Source organism: Camellia sinensis, chromosome 9 (genome assembly GCF_055761805.1).
Source record: "Camellia sinensis isolate YWXY chromosome 9, ASM5576180v1, whole genome shotgun sequence".
In the NCBI taxonomy this organism is placed as follows: domain Eukaryota; kingdom Viridiplantae; phylum Streptophyta; class Magnoliopsida; order Ericales; family Theaceae; genus Camellia; species Camellia sinensis.
This window is the reverse complement of record NC_138969.1, coordinates 169,827,787-169,834,039: the sequence shown is the minus strand read 5'-3', so window position 1 is coordinate 169,834,039 and position 6,253 is coordinate 169,827,787.

The following is a 6,253-nucleotide window of genomic DNA, read 5'->3' as shown; positions in this document are numbered from 1 at the left end:
AAAATTTCATCTAAATCCATTGAGTTCTTGACCCTAGGGTCTTTGAGAATAAGGTAGAGGGCTTCAAGAGCTTCGTATTGATCTAAGTAAAAGTGGGTTTTGTCATTTTTGGAGTTCAACCTTGCTCTGCTCGTCTTCTCTTCTTGAGGTAGGGAATTTCTACACTCTAATATGATTTTTAACTTAATTATTTGCTATTGTGTATAGATGATGAGATTTGGTTATGATTTGGACAAATCTAAGATTTGGGTGCGAAATGAAAAAAGAGGGGTTTTTGATGAAATTGACATAAGTGGGTTTGAGGTTTGGATACAAGGTTGTATTGGGTTAAAATAGTTGATTTTGGTGTTTGGGTTGATATATGATGAAAGAGGGATTTTTGCCCTAATTTGATAAAATTATTACTTTGCATAAATAATTGGGATTAACATTGAAAATGTGAAATTGGAAGGTTGTGGTTATAAATGCTGATATTGGATATGTAATATCTCACCTATGGAAGTTTTGAATAAACTATCTATTTTGATATTGAACATCCCTTTTGAAATAATTGCATTGGACTATTGATGGAAGATAACTATGATTGTTGTAGAAATTGCATGAGGATTAGGCGATTTAATGCTAATCAATTGTTGATGTCATTGAATATGATTATGTTATAAGTACATTGTATATGTATGTTTATTGGGAGGAGAAAGGGGATGTACTCCATATGTGATTATGTTTATAAATACACTGTATATGTATATTTGTTTTTTAGGATAAAGGGGATGGACTCCATTTTAAAGCAAGTTGGCCAGAGTGTCTTGAGTGAAAGGCCTGAAATTTTATATATAAATGGGTGTCGATTCCTTCGGACGAAATATCCGTAAAATGACAGATTTGAAGTGTTTATGTGTGTTTTGCATAATTGGAGAATCATTGAGTTGTTGTCTCGTTTTGGTTGTTGAAAGATAATGAATTTAACTCATGAATTCAGTAGCATACATGAACTGGAAATGAATTGAAGGAAAATGGAACGAGGTTAGGTCTTAGTGGCATATGAATATGCAGGCTTTGTGGATGTTTTAGTATCGGCATTGTTTATACATGTAGTATTTATACCTTTGCTAAACCTCATATGTTGTGTTAGATTATCTCTACTGGGCTGTTGGCTCACCCTATACGGGAATATCATTTTCAGGTGCAGGTGAGATGTTTCCTCCAAGGCAATAGCATGGATGGACTTTCGGGAAGCAAGAGCTTCTTATTTATGCCTTATGTGTGTATGTTTGTTATTTGTAAAGCCAAGGGCTTAAGATGTAATGAGCGAGACTCAATTTGTGTAACCAAGCAATGACTTGGAAAGATGTAAGCCTACATGGCATTTAACTGGTTGTTAAACAGTGAACTCTATATATGAAAGTATGTAGTTTCTCATATTTATTCCGCATATGAGTTGTCTTTATGGTATTATTTTGGGGGCGTTACAACTTGGTATCAGAGCATACCGGGTTTGAATACTTTGTGTACATGGGAAGTGGTTAGTACAACAATGGGTTTGTCTCGCTTGATTGAGATGTTAGCATGTATTGTATGCTTATGTGATAACATGTTTATGTGATTATGTGGGTATGGAATTTAGTTCCTAAGATGTTGATTGGGTCTACGGGTTTGTGGAAGTCCTATTAGAAGAGCACTTGATCACTGTTATTTCTAATTGGAACTCTAGTAACGTCGTGGGACGGTCATTATCTAGGAAGGAAATTCGTATGTGTTTATGTGATTACTTGTCTATGTGGAGTGATTTACTATTGTCTAATGTATTAGGCCACGAGTGAGTTAAATTTGGCACGTTTGAAAATGTGCTAATACTTGTTGTTACCTTTATTAGGATATCAGGACATGGGCGTGGTGGTAATAGGCGTAGTAGGCCTAGAAGGCATGAGGTGCCTTTACCGGATGATATTCCGACACAGGAAGAAGGAGTTGGTCAAGCCAATGTGGCCGAACCGCTTAATTAACCGGCCATAGGCGTCTTAGCTCGTGAAATAGCAGAAGCATTTAGGGAGTCTATGGACATTCTCCGAGCTGAGAATCAAGTCCAGGACCAAGTAGCTGAAGCAAGGCCATCTTTCTTAAAGAGGGAGTTTTTTCGGTCGAATCCGGATGAGTTTTTGGGTGATCCTAAGGAGCCATTAAAGGAAGATGAGTGGCTAGAAAAGTTAGTGAAGACATTCAAGATGCTTGGCATCGAGGATGATCAGTTGAAAGTGACCTTGGTGTCTTTCCAGTTGAAGGAGGATGTGGGTCAGGGGTGGAAGTATGCGCGTGGGCACATTAGAGGAACTTGGGAGGCTTTTGTTGAGGCTTTCCAAGACAAATTTCTACCTCCCACGGTTAGGGAGAAGTTGAGAGATCAATTCTCTAAATTGTTGCAGTTGAACACGACAGTGGCTGAGTTTGAGGCAACCTTTACTAGTCTGTCGAGGTTTGCACTTGAGTTAGTGGTGACTGAGTTGCGCCGTTGTTTGGAGTTTGAAAAGAGGTTAATGACAGGGCTAATGTATAAAGTTGCCGGTTCCATGACTAGAGATTATGGGCGCCTTGTGCAGTCTGCAGCCCACCTTGAAACTATTATGCAGGCAGAAGATGAAAGGATGAAGGGCTCTAGGAGGAGTCAGGATAGTCAGGGAGACAGTAAGAGGCAGAGGGGTTCCTACCCTCAGTAGTCTCAGGGAACTCAGTCGAGGTCCACTTTTCTAATACTGAGTTCAGGTTCTGGGAGAGGTGGGCAGGGAGATTTTACTTGTTTTAAGTGTGGTCAGTTGGGCCATAAGTCTCCAGCTTGTCCTCAAAGAGGAGGAGGACAGCAAGTAGCATCATCTTCAGCTCTTTTTTAGAGCCAGAGTCAGGGAAGAGGCCAGCCGCTCACTTGTTCTCAGTGCGGGCAGGCGGAGCACCTGAAGAGGTTTTGCCCACAATTGGGTGGTAAACCTAGTGCGTCTGGTTCGAGACAGATACAGAGTTACTAGGCAGCATAGTCAGCACAGGCCTCGAGGGGCAATCAGGGAGTCTCTTCGGCTCAGTCTGTGCATCAGGCTTGTGCTCCAAGGGGTAAGCAAGTTTAGCAGAGGCCTACTAGACGTATGTATACAGTTGTAGGGCCAGATCTTGTACATGATCCTTCTGTAGTGAGAGGTACCCTTTTGTTTTGCAATTCAGTTGCTAATATGTTGATTGATACGGGTGCATGTCATTCTTTTATTTCATATGTGTTTGCATTAGTTTTGGGTTTGGAGTTGGCACAGTTAGCATCTCCTATTTGTATAAAGTCACCTATTGGTGGTCAGACTGTCTTAAGACAGAGATATTGGGGTTGTGACATCGAGGTTGCTGGTCGTCGATTATTTTTTGCATTTGCATTAATTGACATGCTTAGTTTTGATATCATATTGGGTATGGACTGGTTATCGTCATACTGGGCTGTTATAGATTGCTACTGTCAGAAGGTTACTGTATGTACCTTGAGCGGTGATTGCTTTTATTTCTTGGGGGACCGGGTGGATAGAGTCTTATCACCGGTATATGATCCATGCGGGCGGAGTGAACTTAGTTGTCTCCTTGCTAGCTTTTTGAGTAGTGAGTGTGATGAAATTCAGGTTGAATTGCCAAGGGTAGTTTGTGAATACTCGGATGTCTTTCCTGAGGATCTTGTTAGTTTACCATCTCACCGAGAGATCGAGTTCTCTTTTGATTTAGTGCCTAGCACGACACCAGTTTCTATGGCTCTATATAGATTTGCACCTGCTGAATTGAGTGAGTTGAAGATTCAACTCCAAGAATTGTTAGATAAGGGTTTTATTCACTCTAGTACTTCACCTTGGGGAGCGCCGGCTCTCTTTGTTAAAAAGAAAGATGCAGCATTACGGCTTTGTATTGATTACAGGAAGTTGAACCGGGTTACTATTAAGAATAAGTACCCAATGCCTTGTATAGATGATCTGTTTGATCAATTGAAGGGGTCTTGTTGTTTCTCTAAGATAGACTTGAGATCGGGTTATCATCAGTTGAGGGTAAAAGAGGAGGATATCCCGAAGACGGCATTCCGTACACGGTATGGCCATTATGAGTTTCTTGTAATGCCTTTTGGGTTAACTAATGTGCCAGCTGTGTTTATGGATTTAATGAATTGGATCTTCCGTGAATTCTTAGATCGTTTTGTGGTTGTCATTGTGGACGACATTCTAATTTATTCACCTTCTGAGGAGGAACACGAGGAACATTTACGAGTAGTACTTGAGTTACTTAGAGCCCATAAGTTGTATGCTAAGTTTGGGAAATGTGACTTTTGGCTGGAAGAGGTTAAATTCCTAGGACATGTAGTGTCAAGGGAAGAGGTGACTGTAGATTCATCCAAAATAGAGGCAGTGCAACATCCACCTAAGAATGCTTTCGAGATTCGTAGTTTCTTGGGGTTGGCCAGGTATTACCGTCGGTTTGTGAAGGATTTCTCTAGACTAGCTTCACCTTTGACTAAGTTGACGAGGAAAGAAATCAAATTCGTATGGAGTGAGACTTGTGAAAAGTCGTTCCAAGAGCTTAAGGTTAGACTCACCACTGCTCCAGTATTGATTATTCTGGAGAGAGGTTTGGGTTATTTAGTATATTGTGATGCTTCAAGGGAATGTTTAGGTTGTGTATTGATGCAAGAGGGTAAAGTGGCAGCCTATGGCTCACTGCAGTTGAAAACACATGAGAGAAATTATCCCACCCATGACCTAGAGTTAGCAGCAGTGATATTTGCCTTGAAGATTTGGAAGCACTATTTGTATAGTGAGAAATTTGAAGTGGTCTCTGATCACAAGAGTCTGAAATATCTATTTACGCAGAAAGACTTGAATTTGAGGTAGAGGAGGTGGATGAAATTCATAGAGGATTATGATTTCGAGTTGCATTATCATCCCGGGAAGGCCAATATTGTGGCCGATGCTTTGAGTAGAAAGCCAATTAGCAGTGTAGCTTCTATCGCCATCCGAGAATGGGAAATGTTGGGTACTCTTAATGAGTTTGACTTGCATCTGGGTGAGTCTGTTGAGCCTGTGGCTTTGTTTTCAGTAGTTGCACAACCTACACTTGTGAATCGAGTGTTGGAAGTGCAAGAGGGTGACCTTGAGGTGAAATCGTTCCGAGAGAAGATTTCCAATGGGAAGATAGAAAGAGGTTTGACTGTGTATCCCGACCTGAGTGTGAGATACCGTGATCGCTTGCTTATACCAAAGTCTTGCCAAGAGGAAGTACTTCGAGAGTTTCACTATTTGCGCTTTGCGGTGCATCCGGGAGGCACAAAGATGTATCATAATCTTAGCCGCCAATTTTGGTGGAGAGGTATGAAAAAGGATGTAGCTGTGTTTGTATCAAAGTGTCGTACTTGTCAACAAGTGAAGGCCGAGCATCAGAGGCCAGCGGGTTTGTTGCAACCCTTGCCTATAGCTAAGTGGAAATGGGAACATATCACGATGGATTTTGTTATGGGTCTTCCGAGGACTCAACGGGGTAGTGATGCCATCTGGGTGGTCGTAGACCGGTTGACTAAGTCAACGCATTTTATTCCCATGCGTGCAAGTGACTCGGTAGATTATCTTGTCGACTTGTACATTAGGGACATAGTGAGGTTGCACGGGGTCCCTGTGACAATTGTTTCAGATAAAGATTCGCGTTTCACTGCTCGGTTGTGACAGAGTTTGCAGAGTGCCTTGGGTACTAGATTGACTTTTAGTACTGCATATCATCTTTAGACTGATAGGCAGTCTGAGCGTACCTTTCAAATCCTTGAGGATATGCTTCGAAGCTGTGTCCTTGACTTTAAGGGCTCGTGGGAGAGGCATTTGCCCTTGGTAGAGTTTGCCTATAACAATAGTTTCCAATCGAGTATTGGCATGGCACCGTTTGCAGCCTTGTATGGTTGATCGTGTAGATCTCTAGTGTGTTGGGCCGAGATGGGTGATGCAACTTTGTTGGGTCCAGAGTTGGTTCGGGAAACTACGGAAAAAGTTGCACTTATCCGTAAGAGGCTAGCTACGGCTTAGAGTCGCCAAAAAAGTTATGCCAACCGTAGGAGAAGACCTTTGTCTTTTGAGGTGGGAGATCATGTCTTTTTGAAGATATCACCTAGACGGGGTTTGATGAGGGTTGGGAAAAGTAGGAAGTTGTCCCCTCAGTTTATTAGCCCTTTTGAGATCCTTGAACAGATTGGGGAGGTTACTTATTATTT